The 24647-nt window shown below is 41.9% G+C and overlaps 1 long non-coding RNA gene across 1 annotated transcript in view; it reads right to left on the reverse strand.

Annotated features, from left to right (window-relative positions):
• Positions 1-24647, reverse strand: part of LOC309384585 — a 131215-nt gene that overhangs the window by 95234 nt on the left and 11334 nt on the right. Inside the window, exon 3 of the long non-coding RNA XR_014174082.1 lies at positions 24503-24607. This is a non-coding gene — a long non-coding RNA (uncharacterized lncRNA). The remainder of the gene's footprint in view (positions 1-24502; positions 24608-24647) is intronic.

The following is a 24647-nucleotide window of genomic DNA, read 5'->3' on the forward strand; positions in this document are numbered from 1 at the left end:
ACTAGTCGCCATTTTTATTGCTGCCTGATTATCTTCATAAACAGTAAAAGGTTCATTGATACTTAATCCCATATCTATAAGCAACTGTTTATAATATATCAGCTCAGTACATGTCAACGACAAACATGAAAACTCAGCTTCCATTGTGGATAAGCTTATGTGTTTCTGTCGTATCGACTTCCATCCAATCAGTACACCACCTAGCATAAAGGCTATGCCGGAAGTTGACTTCCTATTATCTATAGCAGCTGCAAAATTCGCATCAGCATAAACAGTCAAAACTAAATCCCTATTCGGTTCTAAATACAATGCATAGTGGATAGTTTTCTTCAAATAACGCAGCACACGCTTTGCTGCTTGCCAATGCCTCTCTGAAGGACTATCATTGAATCTAGCCAGTTGGTTCACACTAAATGATATATCTGGTCTAGACCAATTACTTAGGTACATTAGGCTACCTATCAAAGATTGATAGATTCCCTTATCAAAACCAGTACCCTCAGTAACCTCAGATTTAAACTCCAATGCCATTGGTGTCTTTGCAGTCTTACATAGCTCCATGCTATATTTCTTAAGTAAATGATTAATTTTACCAGCCTGCGACAGCTTAAAACCTTTACTGGTTCTAACCACGTCTAAGCCCAGATAATGCTTAATTTCACCCAAATTCCGGATTTTAAATTTACTCTCTAATTGTGAAACAATGTCAATAGCTTCCTGCTCAGACCTAGTAATAATAGCTATATCGTCCGTGAACAAAAGCAACAACGAGATCAAACCATTTTTCACCCGTCTAAATAAACAAGGATCAGCCAAACCTGGAATAAATCCCATAGCTTTTAGTTCATTTACTATGCATCTGTTCCACTCAAAACCGGACTGTTTTAAACCATAAAGGCTCTTTTTAAGTCTCCAACAACCAGTCTGGCCATTAGAATCCACACCTGGTGGCATCTTCATATAAATGGTATGCTGCAATGGAGCATGCAGATACGCTGTTTCAACATCAATATGGGTAACATTACACCGATACTTAGCAGCCCACACCAATGCTGCCCTCAACGTAGAGGCTTTCAAGCTCGGAGCAAAAACCTCATCGTAATCCCTCTCAGTTTGGGAAAACCCTTGAGCAACTAAACGAGCCTTATAAATAGCATTGCCAGCAGCATCGTTTTTAATTTTAAACACCCATCTACAGCCAATTGCACTCTCCCCTGAAGGGAGCCTAGCTTCTTCATAAACCTTCAATTCCTGTAAGGATTTCAACTCCTTCTCCATAGCTGTTTTCCACAATTTCTTTTCCTTTTCAGGATACAGCCTTAACTCTGCAAAACTAGAAGGTTCTATGCTAACTTGCAATACTACACTGGCTTGGTATCTGTCGGGTGGATGCCTGTCCCTAGTAGACCTCCTAGGCAATACAGGACTTGCAGAATCATCCTGTTCCACCTCACGAGTAGATTCTACATCTACATCTTCCTCCCTTTTCAGAGTAATAGATGGACCATCCTGATTCTCTAACTGCTCATTTGGTGTATCATGATTAACCAAACGATCAACATCTATATCATCACAAACCTTGTGAAACTCTTGTTCTAGCTTCTCCCAACCAACATGTTCTGAAAATTTAGCACTAGCACTGTGCATAATTCTCCGAGTTCCAGGTTCCCAGAACCTAAACGATCTATGATTGGAATTGTACCCAACAAAAACCATCTTCCTAGCTCTGCTTTGATCCTTCCGTCTAGTCTGTGAGGGAATATGCACCCAAGCAGGGACACCAAATGTGTGTAAATAACTCAAATCAGGCTTCCTACCATGCCAAAGAGTATAAGGAATCTTACCAGTAGTTGAGTTAACTACTATGTTCAGAATATGGTTTGCACACATTATAGCCTCACCCCAAAGCTTTTCTGACAAACCAGAATCAACCAGCATAGTTCTGGTCATTGCCTGCAATGATTGACCACGTCTTTCAATAAATGAATTATGTTCTGGCCTGTAGGGGGCAGAACGCCTATGTTCTATACCAGCATTCTCCAACATTGATGTAAACCTATGATTAGTGAATTCAGACCCATTATCAGTGACTAGGCAAAGTACTTTTTTATCCATCTTACGTTCAACAAACTTTAACCATTTAGTAAAATGTTGGAAAGTTTCTGCCTTTGATTTCATTACATAACAGAAACCATACCTAGAATAATGGTCCATAATGCTGAGTATATAGCAGGCACCTCCTAAGCTAGGTTTCTTAGGGCCAATTAGGTCTGCAAACACTACATCCAGTGGTTTAGATGTCTTGAATCCTTGAAACCGGTTTGCAGGGGTAACCTTACTTTTAGCCTGGTTACAGGCATTACAGTTAAGATATTTTGAACAAGGTTTCAAATTGATTCCATTAGATAGAATAACAGTTTGACGTACCATTTTAAAATTTACATGGCCTAAACGTCTATGAAGTAGATGTATACAGTTATCATGGGGCTGTTTATTCTTATAACCAGGTTCAGAACTCGCAATATTTAAAGAGTTCTCATGTAGAATAAATAAATTATTCTCCAAATTGGCAATAACACTATTACCTTCTTTTTCAATAATGCATCTATCATTCTTAAATGTTACTGTAAACCCACATTTTACAAGGTCTTTTACAGATAATAGGTTAAATTTCATTTTAGGTACATATAACATTTCCAATTTTTCATTAATACATGGACAATAAGCTGTACCTTCACCTGAAGCCTTAATTTTCCAACCATTTGCTAAGGAAATGTGCTGTTTGCTAGCCTTCATAGTAACAAACCTTTCTTTAACCTTAGTTATAGAATGGGATGCGCCACTGTCAACCACCCAGAAACTATGGTTTACAGCCTTATCTACCTTAGCTACAGTTACAGTAACATTGTTGCTTTTTCTTTTACTATTAGCAACACTCCTTTTCTTGCTATTTTTACAGTTCTTAGCAATATGCCCCTTACCACCACAAGAATAACATTTCTTAACAAAATTTACAGTTGAAAACTGTGTTTCTTCTTGTGATTGATTGTCTCTGAACTGAACTCTATCCTCTCTTCGTCTGGACTCTTCAAGCAATCTCCCGGTAACCTCAGATAATGTCAGTCCATCACGTGAAAGAACTTCCAATGAGGAAACAAAAGAGTCGTAGCTTTCATCAAGCGATGATAGAATAATATACACCTGTTGAAGCTCAGAAAAAATCAACTCTTTTTCTTGCAAATCCTGCAAAGTTTTCTTCATGAAGTCTAAATGAGCCAACATATCACTACCTTTTTGCAAACGGGCTCTAAACAGTTTCCGTGTGAGATGAATATGAGCACCCACACTGTCCCGAACATAAATTCTCCGCAATGTGTTCCAACACCTAGCAGCAGACTCTTCGCCACGAATATGGACCAGTTGCTGGTCATTCAGTGTTAGTCCAATAATGCAGAGAGCTCTCTCATTGTCCCTGTTAAACTGCGCAATCTTCTTCGCATCCTCATTATCAGCAGGATCCCAATCTGTAACATCTGGTGGGTTCTGAACCACAAACCACAGTCCTTCTCTACGCAGAAGTAGGGAACACTTCAAGGACCAGGAAACATAGTTGGTTCCATCAAACCGGGTAATCATGGAGAGTGCAGCAGACTGTTCTTGTGCCATATTCACAAAAATAAACTATCCAAAAAGTGGTGCTTAAAAAAAAAAAATTATGGTTAAGGCAGGGTGTCTGGGCCCATAACCAATGTTAGGTACTGGTGCGATTAAGCACTAGCAATGAACCCCAGCTCGAGGTTATAACAGAGCAACCCTGTAAAGTATACGCAGCGTGCGATAGATAAAGCAACCACACTGAATAATGGATAGTAAAGTAACAAAATAAACTTTACTTTTTGAAGAATATAGCAAAATCCATAAACACAGCCAAAAAGTCATACACAGACAAAACAGTCCAATACTACCAAGATAACTTGGATACAAGTAGCAAATAACTTACACACAGTAAGTAGTAGCAACAGTAGTAACAGTTAGACAGCAGTTATCATACATCAATCAAGAGAGAGAGAGAGAGAAAAAGTGCAACAACATCAGCTGCAATTTAAATGCTGTAATCTAATAATTAGCAGAGCTCCTCTCTTAAAGATACATAACATGCCTTGTGCAATATATTGTCTACCCAACTTGTTGGTTACACCCTAACACCCTTCCGATATAGATGCAATAAAATACACTCTTATTTAAGTTTAACAAAAAAAACCAACCTAAAAATAGAAAGATAGAAACCAAACAATCAAATATCTCTGAGAGAAATATGAAACATAAATTAAATAAATAAATAAATAAATTTAAATAAATAAAGGGAGACTAGGATAGATCTATTTCGAGCTAATTAGCTCTCATCAGCTAGCCATACCCTTACTGGGATTAGAACCCGGGTGTATATATCTTAGGCAGAAGTCTTAACCACTAAGCCACGGGTTCTCTTCCTTATCAGTTTATATATATATATATATATATATGCTGGTCTTGTTGTATTTGGGTCTTTTCCTGTGTAAGATTGAAAAGAAAAGACCCGAATACAACAAGACCAGCATACCTACACTCGTGAAAATCTACAAACACACACACACATACACACACACATTACACAATATTGCTACATTTTTCTATAATTAAAAATTTATAATGGAACATCCTCTACTTTCAGATCACATAAATGCCTGAAAGGTAAAAATGTGTGATTGTTCTTTTAAATTGTAGTCCACACAGAGAGATTGCTGAGTTGCTCAAATTATTACCAAACGTATTTGTTGCCTGAAAGTTTTAAAAAAAATCATTTAGCAAAGCATTTTTATCAACCGAGTGTAGTCAGTCTGGACAAACATTCCATGTATAGTTTCCACTGGACAGAACCGTTGGAGAGAAAAGGCAAAAAAAGGATTAGAACCTTTTGAACAGATCTGGTTCAATCCAGCAGAGGGCAGCAGTGCAGACAGATCCAGGGCGCATGCTAAGAAACAACACACTAATTCTGCTTTGTGTTTTTCCCTGCCTGTGTGCTTGTGTACGTGGACAGCAACATGGGATTTCATGTAATGTAAAGAGGCAGATGATCTGAAGGATGAATCTTTTCATCCCAATAAATCCCAATGCATCTGCATATTTATCCATGAGAGGTATTGTTCATTATCTTGTTTAGGTAAGCTTTTTCCTGTCCTGGCAGGCTTTTGTGATCTGTGAGTTGAGTCTGGTTTGTCTTTGGCCAGAGAAACACACTTTAAAAATGGTTTTATCGTCTTGCCTTTGAAAGTTATTTTTTCTGATTTTTTTAAAAAAAAATCCATTGAAAGCCATCACGTACTGCTGCTGTTTCTTTTTAAACAGGAAAGTTAAGCATGTTCTCTGCGCACGTAGAAAATCTCCACAAAAATTGGGGAGGTTTTAATTTTCAGACCAGGCCTTTCCAAATCAAAGGTCATTGTTGCTTCTAATAATGGAGATTCACTCTCTTGTTATGTTGGAATAGTTCATTTCTTACAACAGGGATGTGAATCATTCAAATCTCTTTTGGGTTTCAGGTTCAAAGACAGAGGAGCTTAATTCACATTTGAGATTTAAAAGCAACAAGATTGATTCAATTCCAATTAAAGTGAGGTTTAAGGTTCAGTTCGATAAATGATTCAGCTACAGACTGTAATGAGGAAGTATCAAAATCCTTCAAGTGCTTCTTTTTTAGTAGAATATGATCAAAACATCAAAGGTGGTAGATCCTTTAGAGGGCATCAAATCTGCCAAGTTGAAGCTGAATAGCTTCCAGAGTTTTACTACAATAATTCTATGAAATGTTTCCTCCGTACCACTTTTAAGGCAGGAAGGAATGACAAGAGGCGTCTTCAATTGTCCATCAAAAGGCCTTTAGAGGAATTGTGTTGAAATCACTGCAAATAATGTCCTACTCCAACTTAAAAAAAAACAACTTTCAAACACCTTTTAAAAGCTAAGCTTTAGTAAAGATGAAAGAGTTTACCACTTCTTGAAAGATGCTTTTCCAGCGTGTTCATCTTGTTGGCAACAAGTAGCTCACAGTCTTAACGGTGAGATGGGGAGCATATAAATTTAATTAATAAATAAATAGCTAACGACTTACCTCTGCACTACATACCACATCACGTTCAGTTCCTATTTATGAAAAGAAAACAACATTAGAGGCTCCGTGAAGCCAGGAAGCACCAGAAAATCTCTAGACCACCTTTAAATCCTGTTAAGGGGTTTGCTCTAGCACACAGGTGTCAAACTCGATCGCGTCATGTGACATATCGTGATGGGTTTTTTGTGTTTGCGGAGCTGGTGGGTGTGGCCTGCGTGTGTGACGCCCGCAGGCTGCCAGTTTGACAGATTTGCTCTAGCAGTTCTTCCTCTATGGTATTGCTTGCCTTCCCATCACTCACTGTTTCTCAACCTTGGTGACTTTAAGATGTGTGGACTTTAACTCCCCGAATTCCCCAACCAGCCTTGGTTGAGAAACATTGTTCTAGAATCTAGGTGCTTGTTTTGGCATTTTGATAATTTCTAAGTCTCACAACTATGTCAGATTTTTAGCTTGGTCTTTTTCGTCACCATCTGTTTCTTTTTTCTGATTTGTATTCAGTTTTTAATACTTAAATTCTGCCAGATGCTTAGAGTCCAGCTGGTTTCAGGCAGTCAGATAAATGTCATACATATATAGTGATTCAAATGCATTTAATTCATTATGACAATGTAGAGCAACCCAGAGATTGGCTCTGACAATTTTGTTTGAAGGAATGATTCAACTGAATCTACTACAAATTGAATAATCCCTTTGGACTTGTGTATAAACCTTTAAAGATCCCTTATGGGGTAGCGAGCGGATTGTCCAGGAATGAAAAGCTATGGCCCTTCAGGTGTTGTTGACCTATATCTTCTACCATCCATTGGACTGTTAGAATTAGTTCAACAACATTTGGAGTGTTGTAAATTCTCGAATCTCACAGCTGTGTCTTCTGTTGGCCTGCTGCAGCTACTGATCCCAGGAAAATCCAGGTCTGGTTTAAGATGATCACATGCTGCTTGTAGGTCCACAATGCTCCCAGATCAGTTTGCTTTTCAAATCTGGATCTCTGTATTGTCCTACTACATAGTGAAGGTTTCCTGTGAAGAATAGCTTACAAAGACCTAGCTACACTACTAATCACATATATTAATGGGTATCTCAGGTCTGCTTCATCAACTCTGTCCAGAGGTGGGTTCCTACTGGTTCGCACCAGTTCGGTAGAACTGGTTAATCAAATCTATCAAACCGGTTAGAAGAGGTTCCACCAGTGGACCCGGAAGTAAGTTCCAGAACGCCTGCCCCGCCCTGTCGCTCACTCGCTCGCTCACCCCTGCCCATCCGGAAGCCGCTTCATCACTCGCTCCTCCCGCCGTCCACACTATCCTAGCCCCACCCACTGCTCCCTGATTGGCTGGCTCACCAATCGCCCCGCCCGCCTCTAAGAACCCTATCTAAACCCACTTACCTTTTTTCCTGCTTGGCTTTCTATTGCTGTCTGCTGACTCCGAGAAGGTAAGTAAGCTGCAACTAAGCGCGGGGCAGGGGGGCAGGGGCAGGCCATCTGGAGCGGCCTGCCGCGGCCCTGCACTATAACCGAGTCCGGTGACCTTTTGCGGCCTTGCAAGGATCCCGTACTCGCTTATAGCACTTATAGCCGCATGGCCACCAGAAAGCACAGGGGCGGGGGTGGGGATGGTGGTGGGAGCTTACGTGGCACGGCCGGTGTCTTTGACAAGTTTGGGGACCTCACAAGGCATTTGCAAGGTCCCTAGACTTGCCTAAGATGCCTTGCTGCCAGAAAGCACAGGCGCAGGGGTGGGGACGGCAGCGGGAGCTTACGTGGCGTGGCCGGTCTCCTAGGACCTCCTAGGTACCGGCCGCACCATGCAAACTACTGTCCGTCTCCCCGTGCTCATAAAAACAACTCTGGGAAGGTGCTTTGGTGGTGGCAGGCATCCTAGAACCTGCCTGCTAGCAAAGGACTTAGCCGGGCTTCCTTTTCTGAGCATGGGGAGATCGACAGTAGTTTGCGCTAGCCGTGCCGCGCAAACAGCCGCCCTTTGCCCCGTGCTCAGAAAGCAAGTCCGGGCCCAACCTCATAAAGCAGCGAGGAAAGATCTGCGTTTAAAGATAGGAGCCTTAACCGCCGCTGAGGCCTGCCGCTCGAAGAAGTGGGCAGAGGAAGCAATCACTTCTTGTTCCAGGTCGGTTTGGCTGCAGTGCTTACACCATTTCCCTCCCGTTAGGCTTTCGCCAGGCTCCTTTTTCATGATAAATCTGCCCCCCTTCTCTTTTTGAGGCTGCAGAGTTGACTGGTTTCCATGTGCGTCAGTGGCCGTGGCTCTTGGGGCTAACGTGGAGGGGAAAGCAGCTTGGGAGGATTTTCCCTACAGGGTTTGGTGGAAAATCTCACGGAATTTCCCCAAGGGAGGTCTACCCCTTGTGGAAATGTGCCCTCCAGGTTATCGAGCATTTCACCAGCCTCGGGCCCAGGGAAGGGGCGGTGGGGTAGCAGTGATTATCCGGGAAGACTTAGAGCCGAGAGAGTTCACTGTGCCGCAGACATCCGGGTGTGAGTCCCTCGTCGTGAGATGGGGCCCAGGGAGGCAGTTGGGCCTGCTGATAGTATACCTGGCTCCTCGCTATACTTCAGCGGCCCTGCCCGAACTCCTTGAGCTGATCTCATCGGTGGCGGTTGAGACCCCCAAACTTTTAGTGATGGGGGATTTTAATCTGCCGTCGATGGGAGAAGCGTCTGAGGGGGTTCGGGAGTTCATGGCTTCCATGACAGCCATGGACCTGACCCAGTTAATTCAGGGCCCTACTCACGAGGGAGGCCACACCCTGGACCTTGTTTTTGTCTCTGGCCAGTGGACGAGTGATCTGGGAATAGGGGATCTAGACACTATTCCCCTGTCATGGTCGGATCACTCACTTCTCCGGCTGGACTTCCCTGGTGCTACCCCCCGCCGCGAGGAGGCGGAACTGGAAGGTATTAGATGGTTCCGCCCCAAGCGCCTGATGGAACCGGATAGGTTCCAGACGGAACTTGGGCCACCTCCTGTGGACCTGACCCGCCCCCGAGTAGAGGACCTGGTAGTCGCATGGAATAGTGCGGCTACCGGGGCCCTAGACCGGGTGGCGCATTTGCGGCCTCTCCTGCGGCGAAGAACCACCCTGGCACCTTGGTTTACCGAGGAGCTAAGGGTGATGAAACGCCACAAGAGACGCCTAGAGAGTCGTTGGAGATCCTCCCGTTCCGAATTTGACCGAGCACAGGCACGAGCATATTTGAAGACGTACCTTGTGGCACTAAGAGCGGCCAAACGTCAACATTGCGCTGCTCTTATTGCGTCTGCAGATAACCGCCCTGCCGCCCTGTTTCGGGTGACCCGTTCCCTCTTGTTTGAGAGACCACGGGAAGCCCCTTTACAGGGTAGAGCAGAGGAGTTTGGGAATTATCTACAGGACAAAGTCGCTCAAATCCGGACGGGATGGACCCCTTTCAGTGGTTCAGTAGAGACGCCCGTTGCGAGTCTTGAGGGACCGCTTTGGGAGGAGTTTGACTCGGTTGCCATCGAGGATTTGGACAGGTTGCGTGGACGTCTGCGACCCACCACATGTTTATTGGACCCGTGTCCCTCCTGGCTTGTACTGGCATCCTGGGAGGTCACGCGTGACTGGCTCCTGGGCCTGGTGAACGCCTCGCTGGGTGAGGGGTCTCTACCGGCCGCCTTGAAAGAGGCGGTGGTGAGGCCCCTGCTCAAGAAGCCTTCCCTGGACCCAACGGACCTAGTCAATTATCGTCCAGTCTCCAACCTTCCTTTTTTAGCGAAGGTTGTAGAGAGTGTGGTAGCACAGCAGTTCCCACGTCACCTGGAGGAAAATGATTATCTAGACCCGCGCCAGTCCGGCTTCCGACCCGGGCACAGCACGGAGACGGCCTTGGTCGCATTGGTTGATGATCTCTGGAGGGCCAGAGATAGGGGTTGTTCCTCTATCCTGGTCCTATTAGATCTCTCGGCGGCGTTCGATACCATCGACCATGGTATCCTGTTGCACCGGCTAGAGGGGCTGGGAGTCAGAGGCACCGTTTTACGGTGGTTTGGCTCCTACCTCTCTGGTCGGACGCAACGTGTGTTGACAGGGGAGCAGAGTTCGACCCGGAGGCCACTCACATGTGGAGTGCCACAGGGATCGGTGCTCTCGCCTCTCCTGTTCAACACATATATGAAACCGCTGGGCGAGATCATCCGTGGTTTTGGAGTGGGATATCATCTGTATGCTGATGATACTCAGCTATACATTTCCACTCCGAACCACCCCAATGAGGCCGTCGAAATGATGTCCCGGTGTCTGGAGGCCGTACGGGTCTGGATGGATGGCAACCGACTAAAACTCAACCCTTCCAAGACGGAGTGGCTGTGGCTTCCGGCCTCCCGGTTCAACCAGGTGCTTCCATCTCTGGCCATCGGGGGCGTCCAACTAGCCCCCATGGAACAGGTGCGCAATTTGGGCGTCCTCCTGGATACCCGGCTGTCCATGGATAACCATGTAACAGCCGTGGCAAGGGGGGCGTTCCATCAGGTTCGCCTGATGCGCCAATTGCGCCCCTTATTGGACCGGGATGCCCTACGCACAGTCACCCATGCGCTAGTGACGTCTCGCCTGGATTACTGCAATGCTCTCTACATGGGGCTTCCCTTGAGATGCACTCGGAGACTACAATTGGTCCAGAACGCGGCCGCGCGGGTGATTATGGGGAGGACTAGATACTCCCCTGTAACACCTCTCCTGCGCGAGCTGCACTGGCTGCCTGTGGTCTACCGAGTGCGTTTCAAGGTTTTGATTATGATCTTTAAAGCGCTCCATGGCACAGGGCCTAGTTATATGCAGGATCGCATCCTGCCCCACACATCCCTACGACCAATTCGCTCACACAGAGAGGGACTTCTCCGGGTGCCGTCCGCCAAACAGTGCCGGGGGGCGACACCCAGGAGCAGAGCCTTCTCTGTGATGGGCCCAGCCCTATGGAATGACCTCCCCCGTGACATCAGGATGATTTCCGATCTCCGCTCCTTCCGTGTACAGCTGAAGACCCACCTCTTTCAATTATCCGGCCTGGCTCAATCGCAATCGTAATTTTCCCATTCCTCCAAACTGTTTTTTAAATTGTTCTTAAATATTAATTTTATTGGGTTTTTACAATTGGGGTATTTTAAAGCAGATTTTTAACTGTCTATTGATGTAATTTGCTTCCTCCTCCGTGTATGTATGTGTGTTGTGTATGTATGTACGTTTGGTGTTGTTATATATGTTTCATGTTATATGCTCCATTGTACGCCGCCCCGAGTCCTACTTGGAAAGGGAGCGGCTAATAAATCTAAATTTATTATTATTATTATTATTATTATTATTATTATTATTAAGGTTCCACCGTGTTCCCACATTCTATATCTGGATGGGTTTGCCAGTTCGCTCCTTGCCTTGGTCGGGGCCTGTAGTGTACACGCAGTGGGCGAAAGGAGGGAGGGGTGATACTGGACAGGGAAGTCAATTGGAGTTGGCCGGCTAATAAATTCAAATAGGTAAATAATTAAAAAAGAAACTTTGGGGGCTACAGGACTTGGGAACCTGGGGTCAATCCATAGATTGCAAATCGTGTTTCAGGTACTCCAAATTGGGGTTTACTCAACCGGAATCCAATCAACCCTATTGTGGTTTAGTGGGACAGATAAAAACCAGGACTAATGCTAAGATTGTTTAGCTCTTGCATGACTCATGCTCATGCAAGAGATCGGCATCTTTTGCAAATTCAGAATGTTAAAAGGGTCTTTATCAGAAGGAACCTAAATGTACTTGCAAGTAAAGTAAAAGCCATATTATATGCAAAGACAACATCCCCACCAAAGTTTTTTTTTAAATGAATATTCTTGAAAAGGTAAAGAGGAATGACTTGTGTGAGGATCACCAATTGTAATCCATCATTTAAAGACTTCCAATTTGTTCTGCATGTCCATAACTGAGTTTGTCTCTTTATTAAATTTATATACCTCCCATCTCACTAACTTAACTGATTCGGGACAGCTTACAATGTCATAAAAGCAAATAGACAAGCATTAAAATTAACAATTAAATGAAGGCTAAAAATCCATGAGGATGAAACACTGCAGGGATGGTCTTTTTATGTTTGTCTCTTAGGGACAGCACCACACCTCCATATTTTCTCTCAGCCCCTGCTTTGATTTATTTATTTGATCAAATTTTGAAACCCACCATCTCCCTCACAAAGGGACTCCAGGCAGTGTACAAATAAAATATTAAAACCTAAAAAGAAGCATTTAATATTTGAAAGAGGCAACGATGATTAAAATGCTAAAACTGAATTTAACTTAAAACTTTCAGTTTTCCCTTGCATCAAGGCTCTCCAACAGAAGAGACTCTTGATAGCTCCAGGTTGTAATGAGGGGTCCTGGGTGCTCTCTGAGCTTGGTGGATTTCTTGTAGATGTTTCATTACCAAACTAGGTAACATCATCAGTCTAGAAGGGAGTGGGGTTGGGGGGGGAGGAGGAGAAAGATAGAAGGACAAAAAGGAGAAAGAGAGGGAGAAAGAGGAGGTGGAGGATAGTGGTATCCTTGCTGCTTTCTGAGCTTGGTGGTTTTCCTACAGACATTTCATTACCAAACTAGGTAACATCATCAGTGCTAGAAAGAGTGGGATATATTGAGAGGAGGAAGAGGAGTGGGGGGGGAGGGAGACGACAGCGGGGTCCTTGGTGTTCCCTGAGCTTGGTGGTTTTCTTGCAGACATTTCATGACCCAGCTAGGTATCTCACACCAATGACAATAAAATATATGCAAGCAAACCATCAAGACCACAGGGCATTTATTTCTTCATTTATTACATTTATATACCTCCTGCCTCGTGGTCATCATGAACTCCTCATCAGGACCTTCCACAATGACTGGCCTCAGAATTACATCTCCACAATCTCACATTTTATTTATTGTGTATAGAATATTTTTAATGGTTTTATTTTAATTTATTATGTATAGAATATTTTAAGGGTTTTATTTTAATTTATTGTGTGCAAAATATCTTTTTTTAAAAATTATTTTTAGGGAATTTTTATTTATTTATTGTTTATAGAATGTTTATTTCAAGAAATGTTATTCCTTTTTGCAAATGTTTTATTTGTGATGCAATATGTTGCTTTTAAGTGTACAGGTTGGTGCATGGTTTATGTGTCTCAAGGTGGCTGCTTTTCTATGGGCAGGCCAGGTTGGTGCAAGGCAGCTTTGCCAGATTTTGTGTGTTTCTATGTGATACCTGGTTGTTTAGGTAATTGTGAGGTGGTTGCTGGTTCTGTGAGCTTCCTGGCACTGTCCTTTATAATTTCCCACAATGCCTTGATGGTTTTTATTCCAGTGGCTTTGTCTTTTCTGTTCTTAGGGTTAGGGGAAAAAACTGGTTTCATCTGCAGTCTTTTGGGGGGAAATTTTTATTTTTTGGTGTTTTCCTAGCACTGTCATAGTTTGTGTGTGTGGGTGTGAAATGTTCTGCAGTTATCTACACATTAATAATGATCAAGTACTAATAATATTTCCTTATACATTTTAGTGACCTTTCCTTACATAATTGATGTTTTCTTTCATACTTTTAGATTTCTAATTGCTGTTTCTGTTAGTTAGCAATTGATAAAACAAATCCCACGTGAAAAAGTATTCGAAGCCTTCTTGATTTTAATTATCAGTTTATTCATTCCTGCACATTCTAATATTTATTCATTTTCATATCTGTTTTTTCCACTGTTGTGCAAACACAATTTCGGCAGCTGTTAACATGTGTAAAATTAAATATGTATTGTATTTCCTTTGAAATACAAGTAGTAAGTAGTAAACTACTTACCTTCTGTAAGTAGCTCTTTTATTGTTTTGTGTACTTATTTTAATCTTATTTAAATAGTAAGTGCACAAAATAATAAATTTCCTTTTTAATATCTTCCTTTTGTAGATCATCCATTGCGGCAAAGAATTCAGTGACATCGTCTTGGCCACTCCCACCCTGTCACATGACTGCCAAGCCACTCCCACTCAGTCACATGGCCAGCAAGCCACTCCCACTCGGTCACATGGTCGGCAAGCCACTGCCACAAAGCAGGCCACACCTATAGAAGACGTTCCAAAATTTTTTGAAACCCACCACTGACTGTCATACAACAGCAATAGCACTTAGATTTATATACTACTTCACCATGCTTTACAGCTCTCTGTAAGCCATTTACAGAGTCAGCATATTGCCCCCAACAATTTGGCTTCTCATTTTACTGATCTCGGAAGAATGGAAGGCTGAGTCAACCTTGAACCAATGAGACTTGAACTGCCAAATTGCTGGCAACTGGCAGTCAGCAGAAGTAGCCTGCAGTACTGCATTCTGTGCCATCCAGGCTCTTAGAGCATTTCCTCTCTCTCTCTCTCTCTTTTTTGCAGTTTAGCATTAATTGTTATTGTAGTTGGTTGCACAGTCAGCCAGATGTTTAGTTTGGATTTGGCATTTAAATCCACCTATTGAGTCCTTCCCAATGAGCAGGGATAGGCAGATGTTGCTTTTGATGGTGTTAAAAGTATTATGACAAAATATAAGCTGTTCCAACTAAAACTGCCTTTTGCAATTGATTGATGGGAATTTTGCAATGCGATGGCATTCAAGTGGTACTCCAGATGTTTTGGGATTGCACCAGGGGTGGGTTCCTGCCAGTTCAAACCTCTTCTATAGAAGAGGTTGCACAAATCTACCGTGCCGTTTAGAACTGGTTCCTGCTCCCTCCCCCCACCCATCCGCACCACTCTTGGCCCGGATTGGCTGGCTCACCAATCACCCCACCCGCCTCTAAGAGTCCTATCTAAACCTTAAAGTCTTAAAGCTATCAAATTTGAACATCCATGTGGTTTTTTTCTAAAGGGTTAGGGGTGCAAGGGTCTTGTAACTTGACAGCTTTAAGACTTGCACACTTCAATGCCAGAGTTCCTGAGCCAACATTTTGGTTGCTAAGCAAGAGCGTTGTTAAGTGAGTTTCACCACATTTTACAAATTGGCCAGGCCCACCCAGTCACATGACTGCCAAGCCACTCCCACCCAGTCACATGGCTGGCACGTCACTCCCACAAAGCAGGCGACACCTACAGAAGAAGTTCTAAAAAAAATTCAAAACCCACCACTGGATTTCACCCAAAGTGCCTATTATTATTGGTACTATGCTTTATTTTCTTTTGCCACAGTTCTTTTCATTAAACTAGACATACCCAGTTCCTGCAACCGTTCTTCATATGTTTTAGCCTCCAGTCCTCTAATCATCCTTGTTGCTCTTCTCTGCACTCTTTCCCCATCTTTTTTACATCATGCCTGAATGCAGTATTCCAAGTGTGGCCTTACCAAGGCATTATAAAGGGGTATTAACACTTCACGTGATCTTGATTCTATCCCTCTGTTGATGCAGCCAAGAACTGTGTTGGCTTTTTTGGCAGCTGCTGCACACTGCTGACTCATATTTAAATGGTTGTCCACTAGGACTCCAAGATCCCTCTCACAGTTGCTACTATTGAGCAAGGTACCACCTATACTGTACCTGTGCATTTCATTTTTCTTGCCTAAATGTTATTCTACTTCTATTTGCATGCCTTTTTATGTTGTGATTTTCTCCAGTTCTTTTTCTTCTGTTCTACTGTCACCATACTGCCACATCCATCTTCTAGGCTTTTTTGTTTTTCTTTCTGCCAATTTTATTATTAAATGTAGAATATGACATCGTAGCTGCCACTTCTTTTGTTAGTGTTGGCCTTCATGCGCGTCATGTTCTTCCCAAGAACCCAGGATGTCATAATGTATATGTGTGGCATTTGTGAATCCAAAAGCAGTGTGGCTTTTTGTAATTGACAGGCAGAAATTATGTCAATGCACAGAGTTGTCCAAAATTTTTGATATGGCAAGCAGTTTATTGATAACCATTGGGACCCCCACAGTTGGTTTATGCCATAATCTTTCAATTTCAGTTTTCAGATCTTGATACTTTATGATTTCCTCCAAAATGTTTGTCTTCTGTTCTGCCATTCCCTGGTATTGTTACATCAAATATCCACACTTTATTCTGTTCAGTCACACTTATATCTGATATGTTATGAGGCATGACTTTATTAGTCTGTATTCAGAAATCCCACAATAATTTAACCTGCTTATTTTTGGCTATTTTTTGTCAACTTTGTGTTTTCATCAATTTTTCATTACTACTACATGATGCTTATTACAGATATTCCAGCGAATCATTTTGGCAACTGTATTATCTCATTGTTTATATTCAGTTTGTGCAATCTTCTTGCATGACTTGAGTACGTGATCTACTGTTTCTTCTGCTTCTTTGTACAATCGGCACTTTTCAATTTTGATCTTCATTGCATTAGTTCAAATAGCTTGCTCTCAAGCAGCCAAAATCAAGACTTCAGTTATTTTCTTTTTTTTAATATTCCAGTTGTAAGCCATTGCCGGGTTTTAGCTTCATTCACTTTCCCCTTGATCTTTTTTATTTTTTAGTTAAAAAAAATATTTTTTCATTTTCATAACATATAATCACATGTATACTATTACATAGCCAGCATCGTTTTGTATTATTAAATGTCTACATCAATTCATCTTACCATCAACTCCTGAAACACAATTATTAGTTCTTCTGCTCTCCATACACCATAGTTGTCCTTATCCATCACTTTCTTCTCCCTCTCTCTCCTCCCCCTCCCTACCTCCTTTCTTCCCTCTGTCATCCTTCCCTACTCTACTTCCCTTCCTCTCTCCTCCTCCTCTCCCGCCTTTCCGCTTCTCATTTCTCTCCTCCTCTTCCCCCCGCCTTGCCTTCTCTCCTATACCTCTCTTCTTCCCTTACCTCTCTCCTTTTCTTCCCACTCTTCATCTCATTTACTTGGTGTATTTCAGTTCCTGAGCAAGCTCCATTTTATGTTGATGATATTTATAGTTCCTTTTCAATATACATATTTGATTTTAACATATATTCTCCTCCTTTCTTAAAAAAAATAGAACAAAAAAGTATATATATATAGTCATTGTACTTTTAAATCCCATCCCCCCCAGCCTAATTTTGGTCGAGATGTAGACCTGGTTACCGTTCCTAGCTATTCTCATTATCTTTATATAATTATACATCCTTACGCATACCCAATTTTTGGTTCTGTCTATAAGTCTCAGTAGTTTCCCATTGTAGATATATTCCATGTTTCCTCTCTATTTTTCTGTATCTTGGATTAGATTATCCTTAAATTGTCTATAAATGACAAAGTTCACTGTTCAATGTTCATTACGATTCCCTTAATCTATTATATAAAATGACAAGCAGTAAACATCTCACTTTGTTCATCATTTTAAAAATTCTATATATATCCATGTTTCATATATTTTAACCCATGTTTGGTTACCCTTCTGTTGTCATTTTCAGCTCAATTTAATTATCATGTATAAAAGTGAAACACAAGCCTCTGCTTTACAAACTCCCCATATCGGTTTCATTTTTATCCATATTCATATATTTTGGTCTTTTTTTGTTATCTTTCCATTATTATGTTCAACCAGTTAGCAACTCCATTTTATTATCATATTTAGGAATAAAACCCTTATCTTGCTTTATATTTTTATATATCTAGGTGTCTGATTTTTTCCTTGTAAGTCTTTTGTCCCACTTCTCTGTTCCTGTCTTTTCCCTTTTCTTTGTTTTTATTTTAACACCTCCATTCCCATCATTTTTCCCCCAGCCACACTCACAAGCATATTTTACATTTCTCTTTGTTGGGGCATCGTCTCCTAGTTCAATTTTCCTTATACCACTAACAACCTTCAAAACCACTTTTCTCTGCTTTTTATTCCCTTTTGTTGGGACACCTCCTCTTTTTACTGTTTTCCCTATACCGCTGCCAAGTCTGATGGAGTTTTTTGTCTGCTTTTTATTTCCCTCCCTTTCTTCCCCTTTGTTGCCTTGCCCCCCTTCTTATTCTTTGAATTCTTCTTTAGATCTCTGCTTCCCTGGGTTCAGGATTCTATTTAGGCTTGATTTTAATGATTTATACATATTTTTAATAATTTCACGTAGTTCTTCTAATTCCCAGTTTTCCATGATGTTCAGTTCCAAAGTTATAGTTAATTATACAATTCATGTTTCAGAGTTCTAATCCACCTTAAGTTTATCTACTTTAACTGCTATGGAGAAATGCAATGGGAGCCATCTTAGTCTTTTGTTGTTCCTTAATATCCAGTTCTAAGATTGCAGGTAATTATACAAGTCTTATTTCAAAATTTCTGGTCCACCTTAAATGTTGTTAATCCAAGTAGTTTGAAACCAGAAGAAAAGCTTACGCATCTTAATCTTTTGCAGAAGAGAGAAAAAAAAGGAGAAGGAAAAAGAAACCTTCGTATTTCCCACTTCTTGAGTGTGATGTTTTATTCTTTCCTTTAATGCTCAAAATAAATCACTTGTAGCAAGCTTGTAATCAGCCAAGAGTTTTTCTTGCCTCCTTCTAACTTATGGCAGTTGGTTAATTAAAACTTCCCGCACAGTCAAGGTTAAGTTTCCATTATCAGTAAGAAGTTGTGATTTTTTTCTTGTTTATATTAGCTGGGAGGAATTCAAACAAAGTAAAACTCTTCGGGATCCAAAACCAAATTTAAAGTTTATAATTGCGTGGGTTTGCCACTTCTCTGATTTCTATCCTTCTGTCCGAAAGCATTACAAATAAAGAGCTTGGGGGGGGGGGGCTGGTGTTACAACCCTCCACCTTCCTTTTTCCTTTCCTTTTGGAGAAATAAAGTCCTGATCTGACCATCAATATTATTTATGTTCTCAACATTTCTTTGCCTTTTCCAGGTTTAATTTGTAGTTGTGGGTTAAATAAATTTCCTTACCCTGCCTTTCATCTCTTCCATTCCCCTCTAAAATTATTTTGACAAAAAGTCAGCATCTTGTCAGCCATGTTGAAGGCTGCCGCCATGACTCCGATTCATAGGCAAATCTCTAATCCACGAGGGATCTGTTGTTTTCCCCAGGGTCTGATGAGACACTGCCCTTCTTCGCCCCCACCTCCAGTGGAGGTTCTGATTCAAAAGAATCTCGGAGATGGTTTGTCAGACAGGGTTCATGTGAGACTCTTAAGAGCCCACACAACCCACATCTGTCCAGCTGGACAACTTCCTGTTGACTCCACTCTCCCCTTGATCTTTTGTAGAAATTGACCTTGTAATACTCCCCCCCCCAACATTCTGTTCATATTTTTATTACATAATTTCAATAGTCCTTTGAGGTTTTCCTGTACATTGAATAATTTCCCATTTTTAACTTGCATTGATGCTTATTCTTGGCAGTTTGTTTACGTAATCAACCAATGTACCCTTATTTCTTAGACAGTTTGTGTGACTGGAAAGAAACCTTTGCCTCTATTTCTGCTGGGCAGATATAATCTATCAATATCACTACAGAGATGTAATACAGGGATGTTGAGCAGTCATCTTCTTTCTTATTTTTGGTCCATCCTATCCAGTTCAGCTTGTGTGCAATTAATAATTCCAGTAGTGCATCATATTACTGACATAATGTCCAAATTATTAGCCATCAAACTCCCAGTGTGCTCTGAATTGTATACGTTATAGGATTTGTACTTGGGCATGACTTAGGCATGTTTGTCCATATTCATAGGCAAGGTTTTTTTTAAAAAAAAAGACTAATTATGACAATAACAAAAACCATGCTTGAAATACTGATGGACTGTGTTGTGATACATGTCTCCTTTTATTTCCCCCCCTCCTTTTACAGACAAGGCAAAAACAACAACACCACAATGGCGATTTTTTTTAAAAAAAGAAACATCAGCTGAAAATGTTCCTCTCTAGAATTTCAGGAATGTATTATAACTTAAATGTTTCTTGCCCCTATCATGAACAATACAGATCACATCTTTTAGAAAGGGGAGGCCTTCATTAAGCCAATGTTTCCATGAACTATTCTGTAACTACTCTGGGACAACCCAAGTGCATGCTGCATTGAGAAGAATTATAGACGAGCTTATTAGAAACAGAATAGCTACAAATTGAATGCCATTCTTGCCCTGCTATCCTAAGTCAATAGCAACAGTTTAGCTGCCTGCTGGGTTTTTTTCTTGGGGGCGGGGGAGGAGGGAGACGAGGTAATATCTGAAAATGAAAGTTTACCATATTGCATAACAATAGCAATGACACTTAAACTTCTATACCGTTCCACAGTGCCTTCGCAGCCCTCTCTAAGCAGTTTACAGAGTCAGCATATTGCCCCCCAACAATCTGGATCCTCATTTTATGGATCTCGGAAGGATGGAAGTCTGAATCAACCTTGAGCCACTAGGGATCGAATTCCTAGAGTGAGTGGTAAGTTAGCCTGCAATACTGCACCACAGCTCTAAGCTGACATTCAAACTCTTTGTCAAAAGGAAACCTCCACATGGAACACTAAGGGCTTGTGTTTCTTGTTACAAAGCAATGTAAAGAATGTCCCTACAAATTTTGAGATGCAAATACCTGATTTGGCTTGCAAAAATTTAATTTTCCTCAGTATTGGGTCTTTGCAAATCTTTCACAGCAGTGGTTGGGATTCAAATAATGTAACAACCAGTAATCTGCCCTAATGATTTCTTCCAGCAAGCAGTTCACCATACTGCTCAGTAAGTTAACAACCGGTTTTCCCGAAGTGGTGCGAACTGGCTGAATCCCACCACTGCTTCACAGGGACAATTTTGAAAACTATGGGGGCATGTTTGGAGCCCTTCCTGGGAAGTTCACCTGTGAAGATGTGCCCGGCAATGGCGGTGATGGGGGCAGAGCATGCCTTAGATCTCTGCCATCCTGGAACTGCACTGCACCAGGGAGTTCTGCGCGGACACACCCAGCAGTGGTGGCGGAAGAGTTTGCCTTAGCTTGCCACCATCCTGGAACTGTGCCGCACCGGGGAGTTCTGCGCAGACACGCCCGGCAGCGGTGGCGGCAAAGATTGTCTTAGAGTCACTTAGCAACCATGTTACTAATTTAACAACTGCAGTGATTCACTTCATAAATGTGGCAAGTTATGTCGTAAAATGTGTCAAAACTCACTTAACAAAGGTCTCACTTAGCAACAGAAATGTTGGGCTCAGTTGTGATCGTAAGTTGAGGACTACCTGCAGTAATAGATCACAAACTCAACATGTCCTATCAATGTAATGCCACTGAAAAGAAGACCAATGACATCTTGAGGAGGGTTAAGAGGAGTATAGAGTCCAAATCACAGGCGGTAATTATTCTACTCCATTCTTCTTTGTTTAGGACTCACTTGGAGCATTGTGTCCAATTCTGCATACCTCAGTTTACCAAAGCATTGATAAACAGGAGCAAGTCCTGAGAAAGGCTACAAAGATGGTGGAAGGTCTAGAATACCAAGTCCTGTAAGAATTGGTTAAAAAACCTCTAGGTGCAGTTAGCTTACAGAATAGAAGGTTGAAAGGAGACATGACAACTGATAAATAGCTGAAGTACTGTCACATTATAGAGGATTCGGACTTATTCTCACTTGCTCTAGAAGGTAAGACTAGAACTGATGAGTTGAAATTCAAGGATGTAGATATAGATCAGGCATTAGGAAGAACTTCTTGATAGGTTACCACATGGAGTGATTTCTTCCCCTGAAGGTTTTGAAGCAGAATCTGATTAATCATCAAGTGGAGATCGTGAATCCTGTAATGTCCTGAAGGGTGGACTTCATGACATCTCAGTTCCCTTCCAACTCTATGATTCTATGGATTTGACGAACCTGGGAACACTTTCCAAAGGAAAGTGTTACATATAGGAGATGTGGTGGCCCAGTGGTTAGAGTGCAGTAGTACAATCTATTTCTACTGCCTCCTGGCTGCCTGCAGTTTGTCAGTTCAATTCCACCCAAGCTCAAGGTCAACTCAGCCTGTAAATGTCACTAAATGAGAACCCAGATTGCTGGGGACAATAGGCTGACTCTGTAAATTGCCTAGAGAGGGCTGTAAAGCAGTATATAAGTCTAAGTGCCATTACTATATGGAATCTCCTCAAGGCTTGTAGACATCTTATCTGCAAGAAACTTGTGTTGCTATTGCACAGATTCTAATTCACGGTTGTTAAGTGAATCTGGGTCCCCTTCTGAATTAGCTGTCAGAAGGCTGCAAAAGGTAATCACATGATCCCAAGACATCATAAATTTGAGTCGGGATTATTTTATTGCATATGGAAGGCTTTCTTTGTTTCTTAAACAATGACTCATAAATCCTGGAAAATATCCAGCAGTTTACCCAAAGATCCCGAGATCTATCTTTTGTCCCTCTTTTCTAGATGGGAAGATTCAGTAGGAAAATTAAATCACTTCTTGCCCAACCAAAGGAAAGTATTGTTAGGTTGCATTGAATAATGGCCGCTTCAGGGGCATTACTGCCAGTTCGGTGCAGGAGTAATTTTACGTATACGCGCTCGCTTCATTTGAGCATGCGCCAAATGCACACTCTGTGCGTGTGCGCTGTTGCCCATAAATAGGTCTGCATATGCGCAGAACATTAAAAAATGAAAAAAAACATGCCGTGCCAACTGGGGAACCAGTTTAGAGGTGTGGCAGCAGAGGTGGGTTCCTGCCAGTTCTAACCTCTTCTGTAGAAGAGGTTCCACAAATCTACAGTTTATTTAGAACCGGTTCCAGCTCCCTCCCCCCGCCTGTCCGCACAACATCAAGATGAAGAGCGAGAGGAGGAATTCTGGGAGTTGAAGTCCACAAGTCTTAAAGCTGTCAAGTTTGAACACCCTTGGGGTTTTTTTTCTAAAGGGTTACGGATGCAAGGGTCTTGTAACTTGACAGTTTTAAGACTTGCACACTTCAATGCCAGAGTTCCTGAGCCAACATTTTAGTTGCTAAGCAAGAGCGTTGTTAAGTGAGTTTCACCACATTTTACAAGTTGGTCATGCCCACCCAGTCACATGGCTGGCAAGCCACTCCCACCTGGTCACATGGCCGGCAAGCCACTCCCACAAAGCAGGCCACACCTACAGAAGAGGTTCTAAAAAAATTTGAAACCCACCACTGCGTGGCAGGCCTGGGTCACTGCCGGTTCCGGCTACCCAGACCAGCAAACCACTACCGGTTCAGCCGAACCAGTAGGAACCCACCTCTGGTTCCTTTCTCATTCCCTTCTTTACAAAGAAAATAAATGGAGGCATTTCAGGGGATCACTCACTGGAAAATCCGCCATTGTGGCCATGTTTTCACAATCAAGAGATCGTGGCCTTGGGTGTGCAGCAATCATCAAACAGTGTGTGGTGTAAACATTTGTTTAGAGCTTCAGTAGCAAAATTGATGATCTTACCCCCCCAAAAATGTGCAGGACTCGAAATAACTGTGTTCTATACCCAGAACATCGTAAAATAAATGTAGTAACTGAAGCAGCCCTCAGTAATACTAGCTCACATCTAATTTGAACTAGCAACAGTCACAAAAAGGTTCTGGAAGATATTATCAATCCTCGAGTTTCTGCTTCTACCCACAAAGCATTGCCATATATAACAAAAGGCAAATGTTGCCAGTAAATCATTTTCTCCACTTTGATCAAAGCCATAAGTTGCAAAGCTATAAAAGAGATTACATCTCAATTTATATTCCTTAGACCCAAAGCATAAAAGACTTATGTCCTTGGTGTGCATATGGCCTGTTGCAGGTCATCTCTAGTTTTAACCTTTCAAATCCTATCTAGCTTGGCCCAAGTTTCCAGGGTCATCATATCTGACAAAATTAGGCCACCCTGTGTGCTCATCCCAAAACAGTCAGCTGAGGATACCCTGATGTAAAAAAAAGAAGAAAAGAATGGGAGGCTGGGAACAGCAAGCTTTCTTAATTGAGGCACTGTTCTGTTTGCAGCTTGTAGAAGCTATTAGCTCAGACACAGAATGCAGCAAGTCCTCACCTTATGATCACAAATGAGCCCAACATTTCCATTGCTAAATGAGACAGTTGTTAAGTGATTTTTACCCAATTTTATGACCTTTCTTGCTACACTTGTTTTTTAGTGAAACTTTTTATTGGTTTATCAAAATATAAAATACAAAGAAAAATTCAATAAATTAATAGAAAGGCAGGAGGGGGGGAGGAAAAGTGGGGGAATGGTGTGAAAAGGGAAAAGGAAAGAAACAGGTAGCAACTTCCGACTCTCTTTAGAAGAGTAGAAGATAACATTACAACCACAACTTTTTACTGTGATCACAGGGATGCTGCGACAGTCGTAAGTGTGAAGAACAGTCATGCCATTTTTTCAGCGCCGTTGTAACTTCAAACAGACACTAAATGAATGGTTGTAAGCCGAGGATTACCTGTACATATCCTGTCAGACATAATGCAGACATATTGCAGATATCTTCAAGCCACTTTCACAAGTGAGGTATGGCTCCCTTTGTCACAAACTCCAGCCTCACCACCTTTGGGGAAGAAAGAGAAAACTGATTTCAAATCTTGAAG

Source organism: Natrix helvetica (assembly GCF_964273705.1).
Source record: "Natrix helvetica genome assembly, chromosome: 1".
Classification (NCBI taxonomy): Eukaryota; Metazoa; Chordata; class Lepidosauria; order Squamata; family Natricidae; genus Natrix; species Natrix helvetica.